This window comes from Anopheles merus, chromosome 3R, assembly GCF_017562075.2.
Source record: "Anopheles merus strain MAF chromosome 3R, AmerM5.1, whole genome shotgun sequence".
In the NCBI taxonomy this organism is placed as follows: domain Eukaryota; kingdom Metazoa; phylum Arthropoda; class Insecta; order Diptera; family Culicidae; genus Anopheles; species Anopheles merus.
This window is the reverse complement of record NC_054084.1, coordinates 47,333,236-47,351,482: the sequence shown is the minus strand read 5'-3', so window position 1 is coordinate 47,351,482 and position 18,247 is coordinate 47,333,236. Positions and strand designations below refer to the sequence as shown.

The following is an 18,247-nucleotide window of genomic DNA, read 5'->3' as shown; positions in this document are numbered from 1 at the left end:
TCTCTAGGAGCAATTATGCCGATGGAAAAGTGCTGCGGGAGGTAGAGTACGTGCCGCGTCGCACGTTAAACAGTGGGAGTAAAAGTTAACTGTGCATACATTAGCCCCTGTTTCGTACCGTACGTACCCTTCTCGATATGCCATGCGGGCTCGATGACACCCTGCGGCAGTGCTTTAGCAGGTGAAGTTGGGCAAGTTTTGGCGTCTCGGTTCACGGCAAACATGCTCATGGGGTGCGAAATCGAGAGACGAACTTCCTCCAGGACGCGCGCACTAACGACATCCAGCTGTGCAAGGTGAATCTTGCTGACATAGAGTGTACCTGGTGGATACTAGTCGGTGCGCTGCCCGTCCTAAATTCGCTCTACGTAAGAGTAACACCTCGCAATGAAACTGCTCGGTGGTCGCGGTTGTGTGCAGCTGTGTGTGCAAAAGTTTATTAAAACAATGTAAAGTTGCACAAATTTATCCCGCACACCATCGGACTTAGTTAGGGCGACACTGTTCTGCGCTGTGCTGTGTGTCGTAGAAGTTGTGAACTTGCTGCTGAAGTCGACGTCGACAGAGGTGTAGATCGAATCATCGTGATAATGTCATGGCACTTGGTGCACGGTATTCGAGTTTTCTGTCAGAACTGGAGCGCCGATGTAGGAAAACCCAGAACTAAGGGCTCGGAGAGAGCTTTTGGTAAGTTAAAATGGTCACAGGCCGCAAGAGTTAAGCTTGACAGGGGTGCAAGAAATTGACCTCAACTGTGGGGACGAGAACGTAGATTGTAGATAGGGAAGGATGCTACGCTTTCCCCTTAAGTGGGAATAGCTCATGGGCGGCATAATATGCACAGGCAGGGTTTCATGGGGAGACTACGAAGGGGCAGGTTAGTAATTAAAGTCTTGATTTCGCATTAAAATGCTTCGTACTGTTTTGTGTCCTTCGGTGCAGTGGGTTTGTTAGGTGACAGGGGTAAACTTGTCATTTCCCTAGCATCTTCCCTTCGTGGTAGTAGTCCCCTTTACGATGCTTGGTTTTTTTCTTCCCATGCGAATGGATGTTCTTGTTAGATTAGAGAATATAGTGCTACGGAAACTGGAAGTCGCAAGGAGTGGTGATAGTTTAGTTTTTGGTTTTCTATTTATACTGCACGTACCGCAGAACCGCAATAAATGAACACGAAATGAACGACCCTTACATATCACGGCCAAGATGACGTCGGTGACGCTGGAGTGGCTCTAAAGGACAAAGTGATGCGATACGGGACTAAATAGTTTAAAGTGTAATTTCACCCGAAAGCAGGTCACATATTTGAGCCGTCGACGGTGCATCGCGACCTTTGCTGCCCTATGGAATGGCCGCCAACGTACGTTGGACGTATGATAGCTTTATGCGGTACGTGGAAGACACTTCTGAAAGCGTTTGATGATAGGGCACAAGTGTTCGTGTTTGGAATGTGTTACACGTTTATAGTAGAATAAGGGTCGCCAAAAAGGAAAAGACAGGAACTGCTGGAGTGGTTACGGTCAGATAAGCGTTCGAGAATATGTCGAGTTGCATGTTGCGATGCCATAAAGCCAATAAGTTTTCATCTTTTAACTTAAACTTTTAACGGTGGGAATGAATGAATGAAAATGAATGAACAAAAAAAAGTAGTACATGATGAGTTTTGCAAAAGTTGTGACTTCATAACGCGTCTTAAAAATAATGAGTTATTTTAGCATTTGAATGAACAACGTCGTACCGTGCTTACCACACCAATCATTACCATTACTATTACCAACCATAACCAATCAAGTCTTCGTAAGGCCAGTAATGATCGCCTTCTATAAATGACTAGTCATTGTTGTATCCGTACATCAAATTTCCGTACAATTACAGAAAAATACAAATACGATACTTTTATTTAAACCATTATTAAACCATTAGATCATCCTAGAATGTAAATCAAATAAGCGGGCCTTAAACATTGAAACAATAATTAATTGCTCTTGTAATCGTATGGTTTGATGGACAGGGTTGGTTTGATTGAAAACTTTAATAGATAACTTCTTCTTCTTCTTCTTTGGTTCAACAACCGATGCCGGTCAAGGCCTGCCAACACACTTGTGGGGTTGGCTTTCAGTGACTTATTGATTTCCCCCCATAGCAGGATAGTCAGTCCTACGTATGGCGGCACGGTCTATTTGGGGCTTGAAACCCATGACGGGCATGTTGTTAAGTCGTACGAGTTGACGACTGTACCATGAGACCGGCTAATAGATAACTAATGGTCTCCAAATACAAAGATGTTTATCAATATTAGTAATTGACGAGCATAAACGGTGTTAAAAAATATAGTGAACAGCACTATTCAATGCACTCATTGGATGTGATGAATCGAAAAGCAACACACCAGTATGCGCTTCTGCGTGCCAAACTCGGCAGCAGGTTGATTGCAATTGTGCTTATGCAGGACGAAAAAAGTTGTGAATGTATTTACTCGGTATAATCTTTGCTTCATTCTTGAACCTCGCTCGGGTCTCGTTAGATAGGAAAAAATTGATTAGGTCATACTGGGATGATTGTAGATGCAAGTGTGCAGTTTTTAATGCACTTTACAAACTATGCAAACGTGATCGATTTTCGAGGTTCATCTCCTGACGAGCTTGTCTGACCGCCCGATGCGCCATTGATTGGCATGGTTGGGCAGGATGGTGCCAGGAGCAGGACGAATAGATAGTTTGTTGTGAAGAAAAATTATTGTGTGTTGGCAGATGGATACAATTGTGAGTAAGATACGGAAGCATTTGAAGACTAGTTCTTGTTGACAAGCTTCCGACCGAAACGTTTTAACCTCACTGGTAAACTCCCCTCGGCGTTGCACGATACGACGACGTTGGTTGTCAGCATAAACCGACAGACCAAATTTCGGAAAGTTGTGCAAAGCGTAGAAGTACGTGTGTGTGAGTATATATGAGTGTAGCAGCACAGATTTTGGGATGCTGAGGGATTTTTCGTTTACCAGCAAATGTTTTCAGGAGAATATCAAATTATCTATCTTTGGAGACTTCACTCAAGATGGTACCACAAAATGATGGTGGACGATAAATAGGATGGTTGTGATAGACGATGCTTGGGGAATAAAACTGATGGAAATATAGCCACGATGACAGGACAATGGGCTGGAGAAATGCTTGGAAGCAGTTTGGAAATGGAAAACAAATAAATTCGTTCTTGTTCCCATCTGTACTTTTGCAGTATTGCTTATTGAAGTGATGGTTGAGATGATAGAAGCACCGTGAAGGGAGGTATGCAAAAAAACCAAAAATGGTCTATCTTCAAAAATGTGAAAACCTACTCGACCGGATGCTTACAGTTCTATCGTTTGCGCATCGACCATTCTATACGAGGATTATGAGTGATCCTGTACATTGTGTATATTATGCATCAGTAGAAATTGTACCGCGTACGAGTGCTGAAGCAGTTTCATTGCTTTTTAGCAATAGTTCCGCATATAAGCCTCTACATCTGATTGTGTCTTCCTTATGAACTGGCAGATGGTGGTGGGGTATCGTATCCGGCTCTATACACAACAATTCGCAACGCATTGCAATCCTTAATCGTCATTGTTGATTTTTGCGAGTAAGAATTTCTATACTAGCAACCCGCTTGGTCAGAGATAGATGGCACATTTTTGTTTGCGAACAGCAGTTGTAGCAAGAAACAATGACTTGTTGGTCGCACCTAAGATCGTTCGTTTCGTGTTGCATATAGTGTGTTCGGTACGTGCACTATTTATATGCTTTAGGACAGGATTTTGCTACTGATTGTTCGTCTAGCTTGGGTGTTTCTGTAGCGAGTTTTCGAGGGTTTCCTTTTCCTTCCCTTCCCATGAGGAATTTCGAGTAAGAAACATTGTTCGGTTTAATTTAGGTGCACCGTTGTGAGATGGGAAAAATGTTCTAAATGTACATTCAGCAAATTAGAAAATTTATTTCCGCTTCAACATTTCCGCTCTTCTGTCTGTCTCTCACTCCCTCACTCTCCTTTATTTCTCTTTCTCTCCATCGCTGTCCCTTTCTTTCTCTATGTATTTCTATGTATCCCTATGCAAGCAATAGTAAAATGTAGCTACACCTGTTCGAAGAAGCAAGAATACAGCCTTAGTGCAGCAAATCGGATGGAATGTTGACATCTCAGCTGCTGTGTGCTGTGCATTGGCTGATGTGTACTAGTGGATCGAAATTTGGTTGCAGCTGGTAAACCAGCTAAGACATTCAACAACAGCAACGGTGATGACCAGAACGGAAAGCAACATAGCCGACGAGCGGACGAAATTGCTTAAAACCGGAACGATTAATTTAACCTGATTCTGGGAATATTTTTTCTCTGCAGCGGAGGTAAAGGCAACATCGCTAAAACAACGGTGCACTAGAGGATGTACGAAAATTGTGCGACTAGATCCATCTTCTAAGCGTCCGGAATTGCCAAATTCCCGAAGGCCGACTAAATTGATGTGAGCCATATTTTAAATTTTCCAATTACTTTCACTCTGGTTGCTGTCGCGCTTGGGTCTTGTTGATATGGTTCAGTTATCGGATGGGAAAGATAAGCTTGTTTGCTTCCATTGTATTGTGTCTTAAGCAGAACAAGACAACTAATTGTCATAGTAGTATGGAATGGTTTCAGGCTGCCTGCTAAAACCTTGTCTGCATTATATCTGAAACTCTTATCGTATTTCTTTGTGTTGTATTTCGTTCTGAATTATTTGTTCATTGTAATCTAGTAGAAAGGACTTTGAGGTGTAGATAATTTGAAAGAAATATGAGCCGAGACTACATGTTTTGATTTTTCATACGCATAAACTCAGTAAAAGTGACAATTTGCGATAATTCTTTATTGAATTTGCATTGCATAGGAAACGTATAATCGGTCATCCACGCAGAGATGTACAACACATTTTACATATTTCATATGCATATATTTTGTTTTATCTTGTATTTTTTTATCCATTTGAATGCCATAGCACAGAGAATAAATACTGACCTTTAACTGTATATGATACAGTCAATTAAGCAAGTGACTAGATATTGAAACATTTTCTCGTCCATAACCTATCACTAACGAAAGTTGTTGTCCTGTTATCCAAAAGTTATTATATTAGTTATGACTTCTTAAAACAGTCATTTCCTAGGCACGAATTTAAGGCTTTCATCTTTTTTTAATGTTTTTTAATGTTTTCCAGCGAATAATTGGAATACAATAATTAACAACATGGATAACAGTCTAAATGGTAAATGCTATCAATTCACTCATTCCACTGCACATTGGGCAAACGCCTGTATAAAAATCGAAAAACCATCTTCATCGTAGGTTTACACCATAATCATTTTCTCAAAATAGTTACTTAAACTTAGTTGAAACTAAAATATTTCACGTTTAAATCTTAAACTTACTGAGATATAGGCCATCAAAGTATAAATTTTGTGTTTTTTTGTCCTAAATTAGAGCTATTTTTCGACCGAACATAAACCATCATATTTTAGTATATGATGGTTAGATTTTGATAATAAATGTGTCGTTGGAAAGGGTTTTTGTCATACTTTGATGATATGTCTGAATATTTTGCAAAAACTTATTTTTATAGTTGATAAATGATTGAAAACCAAACATCACTGCAGAACTTTAGGATATTTTCATGTTGGAGAGTGATTTTTTTTATGATTCGACTCGATTTCACTCGTGAGTCGTATACCATAGGAAAGATCAACATTTTTCCTACGTTTTGTCGTTGAAATTAGCTGCGACCATCCGCGACCCCGAAAATTATTAAACTTTTTCTTGAAAATAGCGCGAGCGATTTTGACGTGTTGTTGTATGAGCCATACACCACCAGTATCCAACTACCTGTCATAAACAGACATTTGAAACAAACAGACAAAAACAAAGCTGAAGAGAGGAAAAATAGTTTAAAAAGGTCGTAAGATAGGAATCAGCTCTTTTCAAAAACCAACCATGAAAAACACAAGTTTTTTAGCACGTAATGCTTAAAATTTTCATTTTCTGTAAGAAACTTACTCCGCCTTCGTTTTAATTCCCAACAATTATTGTTGATGCTGTTAACTGATACGCAATAATGCAATGTTGTGAGCGATAATTATTAAGTTTTATTCGCTGTCTTGACGATTTTAGTATAGGACTACCCTGTATAGTAAGAGCAATTGTATTAAATGAAGAAAAACAGCAATAGCATAAGGAATTGATTTTTATCCCGGCGTTTGTATGGCCGTTGCCCACTGGTCGAATGTATAATAAAATGTTTGAAGGAACACAACGGGCACACAGTGTTTAGCTAAATGGAGGAAACAAATGTATGCCAGCAAGGTATATACATCCTCTAACATTGTATATGCTTCGCTCAACAATTGCGATAATTTTTTATACAACTTCTTTTATACGGACGTTCGTTATGTTTTTGTTGATTCTTGCTGGAGGATAGCGGTCGTGAATGATACCGCAATAGCGTCATGCTTTTTCGACTTAAAGTATGAAAATGATTCCAGCAGGCAGATGATGTTTCAGAAGTGGATTGTCTCTTTCTTTATTTTTGATGTTTGCCTGCACATTACGTTTGCTTTTAGAAACGCTGTAATGTTTGGCCCTGAGAGTCCCTAGAATGGAATATACTTGAGGTGCGCTTGTGTCATGCGTATGCTTTTCTCTATTGTGTAAATTCTGCACAGTATCAGAAGCGCTAGCACCGATGATCATTCGCAACGCAACATTTGAGTAAGAAAGTAACAAAAAGAATGAATGAGCAAAAGCGAATAATGTTGTGCACTGCATGTGTTGTGCAGAGGAATCAACAAAACAATAGATCGTTTAAACTTACGGTATACGTCACACGCTGTATCCAAATTTGTATATTTGCGTAAGAATGTAAAAGTAGAGAAGCACTTTTTTCTGAAAGGACCATTTGAATGAAAAGGTGGTGACTTTTTTTTGTAATACATGCAAGTGGAATGAGAAGCCCCTGTGCATGTCGTGTGTGCTTTCTCTGTGTGTATGTTTCTTTTGCGTGTAAAGCATGTGTCCGAAAAGCAGCAAACGAGCCATGTGTAAACGATGAATGGAACGTAGAAGAATGATGAAGGCATTCCAACGACATGCCTCAGAATGGAATTTCTGATGTGAAATCCTTCACACGGATCCTCTCGTATCCGCTTCGAAGGTTCATGGTGCGACTGCTGGATGGTTGTTGAAGCGCGAGAGTTGGTCCTGTCAAGTTTTTCCTCCCATAAAGTACTTGTTTTTCATGGTTGGCTCAGCCTTCTTTGGAAAACCATTGTTGCTTGTGCTGTTGCTGGTGTTTGCGCTTCGTTGTCCTTTTTCTCCAACTAGCCATTTTTTCTGGCTTGGTAGATGAGTGGCGCACGTCCCGGTTCCACGATGTCTGCTTATGACGGGTAAATTAGTATCATCTTTCTTCCGCTGTTGAACGACGTTTTGACGACGGGGAAGTTATAACACAAACAAAACTCGGCCAAATGGTAGTGGATCTTCCGTGTGGCAGGAGCAAAGAATTGGATTTCATAGTATGTGTCTGTGTTATTTTTTCGTTATTGCTTTGCCCATGCGCTGATGTTCTTGCAGAGCTTTCCACCGTACTGGAGTGCTTGTCCGTAGTACACTCGCATGCGAATGGTGATGCCATTTTTCATCAATTAATTACAAATTTATCATCATTCATCGACAGCTGGTGTGGGAGCCCAGGGATGAGTGCTCTGCAATTTTACCACGAGTGCGCCTGTGTTGTTTGCCGATTTTGTTTGAAATGCCGCCATGGGGACAGCTTGCGTTGAACGAATAGCGAACCGGGCAGGCAAATCAAGCAGGGTGTAGGAGTAGAAATATGAATCCTTTCTGCATGATTTGATCCCTGTTCGAGAGCCGGGGAAAAGGTTTGCATTTCTTTCCAATGGAGTTCGTAAGCAGAGCCTGGGGCTACAGTAAACTGGGCGAGAGCTGGTGGTGTTGTCGTTGCAGGGTGGTAATCATGATGGTGATGGTGATGATGATGGTGATTATGGCTCTTTCTTCCACACTTTCCTCCTCTGTATCATGATCAGGTTGTTCTGGTGTAGTGATCGGATGGAGGTTGGTTGAATTTAGGCAAGTTCTCGAACAGTGCCGTTGGAGGCTATATCATCCCTGCAAAGAGATAAGGGACGAATTAATCAATAGTTATAATTAATGGGGTGTGTACAGAAGTTCAAGCGCCCTGAGAGCCTCATCAGACCAGTAGAGCATCCAGGTGTGTAGTTGTATGTATGTTTGTGTTGCGTGTATGATGCGTGTGCTCAGGAATATGTAATTTACGGATAATCTGAAGCTGTAATTTCGGTGGAAGGTAATGAGTTTTTGGTACGCGTTGCAAGCGCCATGTTTCATTGATGGTATTTATTTACCCGTAATCTAAACTGTGCTACTTGTATCAGGTCAGATGATGACATTCAGTCCAAGAGGCATGATGTATTTGCGCAATATGGTATTACTTCGGGCTAAATATAGTAGTATTGGCAAAACTTTGAGGCCTTGTTAAATTATTGAACAGATACAGGGTTTTCCACGATTTATTGGTTGGTTCCCATCAGTTTTTGGTTGGTTCCCATAATTTTTTGGTACGTTTCCATGATTTTTTTGGTGTTTCCCAGAATTTTTTGGTCCAATTGTATTTGGACCAATCGGAAAATACCAATAAATAATGGGAACGAACCTGAAATCTATGGGATACGATAAAAAAATCGTGGGAACGCACCAAAAAATCATGGGAAATGACCAATAAATCATGGGAAACCCTGTATGAGTGGTCTATGTTATTGCTTCCTGGTTTTGTAAAATTACATATATTTTGGACCTCGTAGGGATTTCTCTTCTTATGAGAGCAATGTAACTAATCGCATGTTTTCTTTTTGTATGCAGCAGTTGAATTGTAAAATATTGCGACATAACTATAGCAAGCATTGTAAGCATATGAATATGCAGTAAACTTGTAATATCATACGGAATGTGTAGATACATATTGTATTGACTGTTGGAACTTGGATCAGATTTACGTTATCGAGGTGGACTGTGCGGTAATTGTTGTACATGTTTGAATTCCCGCGCCTTTTTTCGCCTTACTTTTAAATCCTGATCTGATGGTGATGCTTTATTATTAAAAATATCCTGTTGATAAACTATGATATGACGATAAATCTTCTTCTTTGGCTCAACAACCGATGCCGGTCAAGGCCTGCCAACCCACTTGTGGGGTTGGCTTTCAGTGACTTATTGATTTCCCCCCATTGCAGGATAGTCAGTCCTACGTATGGCGGCACGGTCTATTTGGGGCTTGAACCCATGACGGGCATGTTGTTAAGTCGTACGAGTTGACGACTGTACCATGAGACCGGCTATGACGATAAATATCATAAACTTAATGTAAGCTTAAATTTAGCTGGAATCAAATCAAAACGGTAAATAAAATTAACAAAAATGTTTTGCGATGCTTTCATCCTTATTACCACCTATTACATAATGCCATCACTAACTAGTCTTATTATATTGAATGGATTCCATTGTATCATAAGAATTCTTCACATACTTACAATATTCATCTATTGGTTTGAAACATTCAACCAGGTGATTGAACTGTTCCATAATATGATTCTAAAACCTGTGCCTGTTGCCCTCTCATAAAAAAGGCTATTAATAATAAAAAATAAGGAATGTGTGCCTGTTGCCCTGTCACATTAAAAAAGGCTATTCCTAAAAAAAAAGGAATGTCAAAAACTGTATACGAATGGAAACGAGTTATGTCTGACGATCACGGCAAATTTACATCTAATGTCTCATTTGTCAATTCAAATCACCCACTCAACCACTACCATCACCTGCTAGCTGAGAGGTGCGCAATCACACGCGATAAGAATTTCCCTTCGATATGCTAGTTGGCATTATTCTGACCGGTTCTATCGAGTATTTTCTCCCAGTGTATGTTTTCGCTATTTGACGAACATACATGATTTCCTTTAAACGCTGCGAGCGCTACCTAGTGTGAGTATAGAACACTGATATCATACATCATCTGGTGAAAGAAGTAACAACGGGTAAAGCTTAATCATAAGTACTAAAATAGAGCTTTGAGAGTCAAGCTCAGTTGTGCTTTTTAACTATGTTGCAGCTTTCTTTATAGCATGCTAAATTGCAATACCATAAAATTTGCCTTCGCCATCCTTTCTTAAGTAACTGTCGAACAGAAAAAGCAGCTACGAAACAGTCGTGGGAACTCGTAAAGGCCTGAAAGCTGATTCACCTACCAATTTTTTGTTTTCATAACGGTATTGACGGAGAAAGTATGAAAGAGAGTATTGAACTTGCAAAAGTTACAGATACATAAACATATAGAGACTACCCGCCATGCAATTTACAGCGATTAGCGAGGGCGCGTGAGGGCTCGTACGCCATACAAGTTCACTGCCCCAGAGCCCTCCCATTAAAAAGCTTGTGAGCCTTGGCAGTTTTTTCGCCGCTAGTTTTAGCAGTTATAATTATAGCACCCTGAGAGCAGGTATAACATTGCAAATTATAGCTTACTAAACACCTAAATTTAGATATTTTATTTTGCAAAAATCCTCAAAAGTTTAAATAATGATCTTTTTGACGAATAAAACCGCAAGCATAATAATTCATGAATAAAAGGAAAAGATTATAAAAAAAAACATTACATTTCGAGCAGATGATTCTACTTCGCAACCCTCGCAATGTTTGACGGGCAATAGCATGAGTCCACAACGAGGGATATTCAAGTGGTTGATGAGTTGGTGATCAAAGATCAAAAGCGAGGGTTTGTTTCCTTCAAAAGAGTCGGATCAAAAACGAGAAATTAAAAACAAAATAAGAAAAAAAAGCCATTTTGACGGTAAATTTTAAATTTCGATTTGGAAAAGAAAATACTTGTTGAATACATGGAATTTATAAACCTTTCTATTATTAAATCGGAACTTTCATCTTTTAAATGTAATAAACTTTTTATGTTAAATTTCACAAAGTCATTGTAAGCTGTTTGTAATTCGCTGTCGGACCGTTCCCTCATGCCAAGGCTGGTTACTCGACTATGTGGCATAAATAAGTTTGCAATTTGTAATGTAATCGATTAGAGACAGCATGACCACTTTGATTGTATGTCCCATGAAGCGAAAGAAGATTTATAAAATAAATATCATAGGCGTGAGGTAATTAGGAAAGCAACAAAAAAAACAACATCACAAGGGTTGTATTATGATTGTACGAAACACACGAGGGTTCTTGTCCGGGCTAACAACCAATGCTTAAGGACTACTAAGTGGACGGTTGTAGGTGAATGTAAATGTTCAAATTTAAACGTGAGGTCGCAAATCTAGAAAGCGCGTTGGCGGCTGTCGTGGAAAACGCGTATAACAGTAGAACAGTTCAGCAAGGATAACCACCATCAGTATTTCTGCGTTACCGCGGTAGTGAATGACATTTCATTGCTAAGACTAGGTGCGAGGCCACGGGCCTGACAAAATGCTGACAGTTTTTTTCAAAACGTGAGGTTTTGTCAATATTTTGTAACCTGGAGCACAAAATATCAAATAAAAATCTAAAAAAAATGCAGGAAACAGAAACAGAAAACTTAAATAAGGAAGGTGTAAATGTCAAGCCCATTATCGCAAGAAAAAAAAAACATAATTAAATTAACTACTACGATTCGAAATAAAATACTACTATTACTACTACTAAAATACTACTATTACTACTGGGCGGGTCTGGTGGTACAGTCGTCAACTCGTACGATTTAACAACACGCCCGTCATGGGTTCAAGCCCCGAATAGACCGTGCCCCCATACGTGGGATTGATAATCCTGCTATGGTAACAATAAGTCACTGAAAGCCAAGCTCACTTCAGTAGTGGGTACAGGCAGGCCTTGACCGGCAACGGTTGTTGTGCCAAAGAAGAAGAAAGAAATTACTACTACTACTGTAACCTGGAGCAGCCAGAAAATATAGTTGACAAAAGTTAACAACACGGGACAAAATTTGACGTTTGCGAAAAAGCATTAACAAACATTTATCTGGCGCTGTAGTGATCCATTATTATTGTAATATTGCTAAAATGCATGGTTTTAATTGATTTATGTATCTATTTAGTACTATATTAAACAAAATATCGATCGTTATTCAGTGGCTTGCGCTTTTTGTCGTTCATGTTTTGTCAATGTGTGTTTTGATGCGGCCACGAGAAAAGCTCTTTTTTGCCGCCGACAAGAAGTTTTGACAAAGTTGTGAAATGTTCAACTCTTTGTCACTCCCGTGGCTTCGCGCCAACTGGTTCGACATCCGAGTTATACACGTTAAATGCAGCCACGGTGAACGCGCTTCGTGTATGTGCGGCCTGAGATATTACGTCAATATGTGATATATTATAACATAAAAGTAAAAGTTTTACATTCACTTTTACTGGTTCACTGAATGGTTCTTAAGTTACTAAATGTCCAACTAGATGTTCTCAATAATTAAAGTGTTCTGTTTTGTTTTGGTTTTGTTTTCAGATGACGCTTGCAATTGAAGATATTTCATTAGTTCAGACAATGTCAGGTAAGCAATAATCAACACATATAACTTTTATATTATAAAAACTATACATTGAATAACGATGCAACTTGATGATTCGCGATACAGTACATATGACATCATCAAAGCAAAGGGCCAAACACTTTGTTTCGACCGTAACCATCTATTGTTGATGTTTCTTGTAGGCATTTTGCCCACGAGAGAAAGATAAATGTTTTCCGAAAGTCATTTTTTGTCCTTTTCAAATCAGTGCAACAGAGATACCTTGGTCGTCGAATTTGTCCAGGTAAAGGCAAGATGGATAATGAGGATTTCAAGGGTATTGTGGATGAGTGAATGATATTGCTTGTATTCTCTAGAGGGAAGAAGAAAAAATAAATAAAAAAGAACAGCAGTTCCATACGTTTGTCATCAAGGTGGTGGTCAATGTGTGAAGCCGAAAGATAAGGATTAATCTTATTTTAAACCTCCTTCCTTTCGGCTCACCGTAACTCATCTCCAATTTCAAGCGATTGTTTTTTGTGAGTTTCAACGCGCACCATGAACCGCTATATACGACATACTAAGGTAGGGGGTATGGCGGGAAAAAAAAACCTCCAACGAATGTTATAATTTCCCTATTTCCACCTGTACGTAGGTACGGTGCGCTGTGAAGTGATACCGGGACAAGAATGGCCAGTTGGCTGTCATCCTGTTCTGGTTTTGGTTTTATGGAGCGAGGAAAATCTTCGAAAATTTATAGCGACCCATCGTTCGTTTCTCTTTTGGAAACGACCGCCCGCTCTTTATCCGGTAAACCCGGGTATAATTGTGTGCAACGTTCGCGACCAAGGTGTTGGTGAGCTAGCGTACCGCTACTTTGTGGCAATTTTCTTCCGATTGCGGATTATTGAGGCTCGCCAGAAATGGTCCCAAACTACCATCTACGGAACCAAGCTGTCCGAAAATTGTTAGATCCGGAGTAGGAAGAAATTCGATGAGTGCAACTTTACCGGTTGAATGTATGGAGTTATGCTGGACCTTAGTATGTGCTACAATTTTTGAGTGTATTTTGTTTTTGTCGTTTTTTGTTCGGTTTACGGTTAGCTGTCATTGCTGCTATGGAGCTCTTGGTTTGTGCATACTGCTTTACGCTTTGGGTTGTTTTTCTTTTCTTGTGGTGAAACACGTTAGCTGTTTGGTGCAGTTTTGATAGGAACATAACAGACTGCCGTGACAGTACTGTTTTTTACTGTTGCTTTGCTGTGAATCAGCATCCAACCGAGCGTCTTTCTAATAAAGGAAGTGTTTGTTGGCGAAACAAATTTATCTTCCTTTCGATCCTTTCTAGAACATGGTTCTGTCAAATCTGGCTGGATTCAGCCATTCCTCGCTCTCTAACCCACATTCCTGCAACGCTGGCAAATTTATGTCTTCGATCCATGAAGCACTTGGATTAGTGCAAGGATTAATCATAGATTAGTCAAGTGCTCGGGACCATCTGTGGCTTTTTCATTGTTATCGTGCTGAAGATGTTTGTCGTCGCAGTGGAAAGCGGTTGAGAAAGTAGTGGGTTTCGTTGCTTCGATGTTATAAAGCAAACGTGTTAAATTTTATATAGCTTTCCTCTAAAAATACGCCAAGTCATATTCTCATATTTTGTTGAAATAAAAAATATTATCTTTTTACTATCTCGATCTCACATTATTGCTACAATTAATAACTAATGAAGAAGAATTTTAAGTAGTTTAAGTAACATGTTCTAATAATGAAAGTTGCGTTGAAACTTTTCCTGTAGCAAAAGCTAGTTAACATATGTTAGATAAACAGACTATTGCATCAATTATTGTGGAACATTTTCATCTCCATTTAGCGCAATAAAATGTGTGGTCATGTTTTGCATGGTAATTTACAGAGCATTAAAAATGCAGAGATATTGTATACACCGATTGGAAAACAAACATTCGATTAAACCATCCGCATAACTAGAACAATAATCCTAATTTATTAAAACATCACCACGAGAAAATGGAAAGCTACAACGGCCAAGCACACAATTTGAGGCACACGCACCACGCGTGCATTACTCCGCCTGCATGCATCATTTTCAGTTCAGCGCCAGAACACATCGTTCTACAAAATTTGATGGTCCGACTTGACACATCTATTAGCTCACGAAGGTGGTACATGCGGATCAACTCTGCTGAATACTAGACTACTACGTGAGTTTATGTGTATGTATGTAAAGGGCTTAACCCAATTCGTGCTGCAATATATCCGAAATTTATTAATTTGCTGGTTATGCCTTATTGCGGTTATGCCGAATAGTTCCGCCGCTACTAGCTGTTTGCCTACGGGTAGTATGGGCAATGTTGTCGAAATTTGTTCATGTGGGTTTTCAGCCTGCATGTATGCAGCTATATTTGTCGATATACCTAGAATCCGTTCCGCTACCATTTTGTTGTTACGTGTACGTGAGGGCATGGCTAAAATGCATGCATGGAAAGTTGTTGCAATAGGCAGGCTAGCCGTGGTTCATAGGTATCGGCTTTGTTATAATGGGTATCATTTGTATTCTAATCGCCTTTGTACGAGGTAATGTGAAATAGTAGTAGTAGTAGTAGTAGTAGTAGTAGTGGAAGGCATTTCCTCTGCAACAAATATATAACAAAGGATTGTGAGTTGTAGAGAGCACAATTTGCACCTGAGTTTGTGTATCTGTAGCGGCCATGAAACGCTCATGTTCTATTAGGGTGATCTTCTTTCTACTCAATTCCCTAATAAGTTTCACACTGGCTGGAAATCTGAACTCCACCGACGCCCAGCCACGTTTACAGTCGGTTCGATATGATAGGATCTTGATGTTATCTTTTTCCTCATCTGTTGGTGATCCGGTGTGTAGTGTAGTAGGGCGTGTTAAGCATTGTTCGGCGTACCCTTGGGGCTGTGATGGTACATTTATTATTTGTTTAATGTGCAATGAGGATTAGATTAATTTGAGCCCATTTATCATGCAGGAGGAGATGGTTTTTTTCGGAAGCAATCACCACACGCCAAAACGACGTGTATGGCTGTGATGCGAGATGCTCAAATTGCTCCCTGTGGGATATTTTTTCTCCATAAAATCGTTTTGGTAGCACAGACGTTGCGAGCGGTAAAGGTAGTAGAGATGAATTATAGAGTCAGTGTGGTGTTATTCTGATGGTCGTATCATCTGTTAATATCAATTACAGCTCAATGGAGAGAAGATCATTAAATGGCGCGTGTTGTACATTGTGTCGAAGAAGATGAAAAGAGCATTACTCGTTATTATATAACGGCTAGCAGTAACGGTTGTAATCATATTCGGCGCTGAGAGACAATTTATTTTAAAAAACAGGAACTAATTTCAGAACTTCAAATCGATTGATTTAAAAAAGAAAGAAATCCCGGTCTGCATAGCTGCATGTAGCGAATTTGGCTTGGAATGCAAAAAAAGTGAAAGATAAATAGCTCATGAAGTTAAGTTATGAAAACCAATTTCCCACCATGCGTTTCAAATTGATAATTGAATTGAATTGCTAACGGCACCGCAATGTTGGTGCAACTTGTGTTGGTGCTGTGGCGGGAGCAGCGACAAAAAAGCCAGGACGCTATGTTCGCTCCCGTGGTTGGTGGACCACAGTGGCGGTATTACGCTACTACACGCTCAACATGTCAGTAGGTGATTGTGACACTGTCGCCAAAAGTGCGGCGGGTTTTTACGATTATTTATATTTTATGAATTCCCTTACTCAACGATCCTCTCGGCGTGTTCCTGATGCATCAAATTCAAACAGAATAGATCCCTGGCCGATTGTTGGTATCGAAAATGGTAGACGGCAAACGGATCGGGCCGGAGGGAATCGAAAACATTTTCGGAAGCGGTTGGAAAAAGGCAACCAAAATAAGTAAAAATAATGGCCGCGAAGGTGATGGACTGGTGAAAAGCCAGCAGCCAAACATCGAACTGGGTAAATGGCAAAAGTTGGACAACGGACCGTTGCACACGGGAGCCTCTGCTTGCCAGTGTTTGGAGAACGGTGGCACGAAACAGTAGCCTGAACGGCTTGCTGTGTGATCCTTGGTAATACTTTACCATTTGCCGCGGCGAAAATGCTCGCCCGTCCCATCAGGGCAGATTTTAGTCTGGATTTTTACCTTCTCCGATTTCCGCAAACCCCCTCTATTAGAATGGATCATCACACCAGGCTTGGATACATTTGTGCTGGTCGAATTCGCACGAGACGCGACAGAAACATAAGCAACGTGATCCGGGGTTTTCCAGTGGAAATTGCTGCATTAATTATGATATGGCATCGTAAAATTTTTGGACTATAAAATTTTGCGGCTTCAATGGCCACCACCACCAACCGCGAACGATGGCACGCTCGTCCGCTGGGTGTTTTTCACCTTCGCCAATTGCAGTCTTACCTGATATTATGAAGCCAGCTATCGCTAGGTGGCATAGAAACAACGATCCTCGGAACGAAGGCCACAATCCTGCTGTTTGCTGCTAGCACCAAGGATGGTTGTGGTTGTGTTTTCCCCGTGGCGGGTGCACACACTGAAGGCTATGCAGAAATAATAGAATCCAATGTTGCGGGGGTGACCGAGTACGGTGGTACACAAGATGATTAACTGCGGTCGTAAAACTGTTCCAAAAAAGTATCTATAAAAAGGGATTAAAGCAACGGGAATAATACAGAGCATCCTATATTGTTGTGATGCAGTGGCGGTTGGGTAAGAAGATTGTAGCACTTTAAATCTATTGTGTGTGTGGTGTCGTTTAAGTTTTTCGAAACCAGACGAATTCTAATCTGCAGGACTTTGGGTCATTTTAGAGTTATGAGACTGCAGTAGTGTCATCACAACCGGTAGAAAAAGGACGTTACAAACCTAATGTGCTTTTGAAGGATATCGAAAATGCATGGATACATTGAATTGCATTGTTGAATTGCATAAATGAGCACGGTTTGCCGAAATTTTAGTGAACGAGTTCGGATGGAATTGAATTGGTTGATGGGCTATTTTTAGTGAATATGTTTGTTGTAACATAGGCAATACTAATGATGTGAGAGTAAATGCAGTTAATTGCACAACTTAACAACGCATTTTTCTAATATCAGCTTTATTAGCTTGATTAGCTTTTGAAATGGAATAAAAGTGGTTCATTATTGATAATAATATTTAAAGAAAACACTCTATTAGATCTATCATTTGAATGTTTCCGAGTTATTAACAGAAAACCAATATTTATGCATTATTCTCTTATTGGTACTTCTGGTTACTACCGCTATGACTAATGTCATTACTTTTGTCTTCAAATTACAGATCCCATATCTTCACTCCTAGCTTTTCACATAAACATACACACTTAAGTGTAATACGTGTGAAATTTAAATAAAGATTTCATTGATACATATGAAACTACTTTCTTATTAATTTAAACGTAATCTCATTTTAAAATTATATGAACATATGTTTTAGCATCAAATTTGTAAAAGGTATTTCTATCATTATGTAGCATATCTACAATAAAGAACTTATTATAATACACATTATCAGCTATAGGCACATTGTAACACACTTCGGATAGCCAAATCCCACTATTGCAATACATTCTTTATAACACATCAG

The 18,247-nt window shown here is 39.7% G+C and overlaps 1 protein-coding gene and 1 long non-coding RNA gene across 17 annotated transcripts in view; one reads left to right on the top strand and one right to left on the bottom strand.

The window, feature by feature from the left end:
- Window positions 1–18,247, top strand: part of LOC121597079 (tyrosine-protein phosphatase Lar) — a 235,062-nt gene that overhangs the window by 46,377 nt on the left and 170,438 nt on the right. For all 15 annotated transcript variants that reach the window (XM_041922582.1, XM_041922581.1, XM_041922583.1 and 12 more), the window contains one exon: window positions 12,589–12,634. The gene's annotated coding sequence lies outside the window, so the exon portion shown is untranslated. The remainder of the gene's footprint in view (window positions 1–12,588; window positions 12,635–18,247) is intronic.
- Window positions 4,692–18,247, bottom strand: part of LOC121597081 — a 39,323-nt gene continuing 25,767 nt past the window's right edge. For both annotated transcript variants that reach the window (XR_006005378.1, XR_006005377.1), the window contains exon 4: window positions 4,692–8,184. This is a non-coding gene — a long non-coding RNA (uncharacterized LOC121597081). The remainder of the gene's footprint in view (window positions 8,185–18,247) is intronic.